We start from the raw sequence: 2,041 nt of genomic DNA, 5'->3' as shown, positions 1-2,041 counted from the left end.
CACATATTTTAATGATCTAATTAAATTAGCATGCCAGTAATGAAAAAGATGAACATACATAAAGATACAATAGGGTAGCGTTTACATCTTGAGCTCAGTACTATCTAACTTCTAGGGGAGACAGATATGCATATGAATAAAGAAGACAAGATGGGATCAAAATGAAAAGAAAACTATAAATTAATTGCAGATATATAACTTATCTGTGGGGCTCCACAATTCAACGCATTAGCTACACAGAATTCACCAAACACACAGAGATATGGAGTGGATTAGGGAAATAGCAGGCAGCACTTCGGGGTCAGGAACACTCAGGATGCAGTTGTTCAATCAGGCAGACTCTTCTTAGACATGCAGGTGGACAGTTCTCTCTCTCGGGCCCTTAGTCAATCAGTCCCTTGTGCTTCTTTCTTTGGCTGGCCTGGACTCTGTCTGAATGGGCAATTCTTAGAGAGTTCTTTTTGCTCTGCTGGTATTTGGCAGGAGCCACCAGGAAACCTCAGCTACAAGGTATATTGGGAGGCCTAGTTTCCTTTACTAGTGCAGGAAGGCTGCTGCCCAAAGGTGCTCAGCTGTCTTCTTCCACGGGCCATGAAGCCCATGTGCGGTCTCCTGCTAGCTCCCTGGTTCTGTTGCCTTTGCTGCCACCAGTTCTCTCCAGCTATTCCTGTTACCTCTCATTATCTCCGCATTGCAGCTCACTCTCTCTCTCCTTTGTAAGAAAGGATCTCAGCAAGTGAATCCTAAGTCCAAAGGTTGTATTTTATGCCCAGCTCTTTTCCTTCATGCACTTGCTACTCTTATGCTGTGGTGAAGGTCCAATCTCCTCCTTAGGGTTCCATGCATCTTATTTTCACAGTCCCACCCAATCAGTATGTGGGAGTCACAAGAACAATTGCTGGAAAAGCCGTCAAGTAATTACTGCACTACAGAGAGGCTCATTCAAGCTGAATTTCTAAAGTTTTCGTGTTTGTGATCTTACATTTTGCAACTGTAGAAGGACATTTGGTCTTAGTTCATCTGCAGGAAGACTTTAAACACAGAGATCAATGGTCACAAGTCCATTAGCATTCCCTGGATGGTACAATCTTTCCCTTCCTTCCTTCTAGCCAGTTACTCTCAAGAGAATGTTTAGTTTTCTTTTCTTGAACGTTCAGAAGATCATTGGCCTAGATTCTTTCTTTCTATTTCTCCATTCCGGATCCTATTTTATATGCTGCTTAAGTCCCACTCATTACTCTGAGCTTTGAATATAATTAGCAGGGACTCTATAGCATGGGGTACCTAAGACTCCCTGCCTCCCTCCGTCCAACCTCAATCACCTCACATAGCATACCTTCACTTATACTTCATGCTTAGATAACGTCTTTCCAAACAGGAGGTCAAATGGAGACATTCTGAGGAATACAGAGGACCCTTTCAGTCCTAACCTATTTACAAAGATGCTGTGAACTATTTCATTGTTGTCGTTAGGTGCCATTGAGTAGGTACTGACCCATACCAATGCAATGCTCACCAGAACAAAACTCTGTCTGGCCTGTTCCAGCCTCACCATTGTTGCTACGCTTTAGCCCTATGCCGGAGCCACTGTGCTATTTCATCTCATTAAGCGTCTTCCCCCTTTCCACTGACTCTCTGTTAAACAGCATTAAAACGGATATTTTCAGGAATGAAAATACCTGGCAGAGTGAGGTACACGTTGGCTTGCAATAGACAAGACAGACACCTCTCCAGTTGCTTGGCAGGAGAAAGGCAAGGCTTGCTACTCCCATAAAGAGGCACAGTCTGAAACCCACAGGGGCATTTCTACTGACTGTAGCATCACTGAAAGTCAGAATTGACTTTATGGCAGTAGGATTGGATTGGATTAAAAAAACATGGTTACATTATAATTTTCAATTTGAAATTAAGAAAATGGTACAGTCACAATGTAACAATTCTAAGAGATATGAAGAGCGTTTCTACTTTGAGTCTGCTCAGGGATTGCATGGCACAGGCATTTGTTTTACACACTGGCGAAAAGGGTAGAAAGGTGTTGAAG

The sequence above is a fragment of the Echinops telfairi genome, unplaced genomic scaffold (genome assembly GCF_000313985.2).
Source record: "Echinops telfairi isolate 266 unplaced genomic scaffold, ASM31398v2 ScPeMD7_2291;HRSCAF=2852, whole genome shotgun sequence".
Classification (NCBI taxonomy): domain Eukaryota; kingdom Metazoa; phylum Chordata; class Mammalia; order Afrosoricida; family Tenrecidae; genus Echinops; species Echinops telfairi.
Note: the sequence above shows the minus strand (reverse complement) of the source record.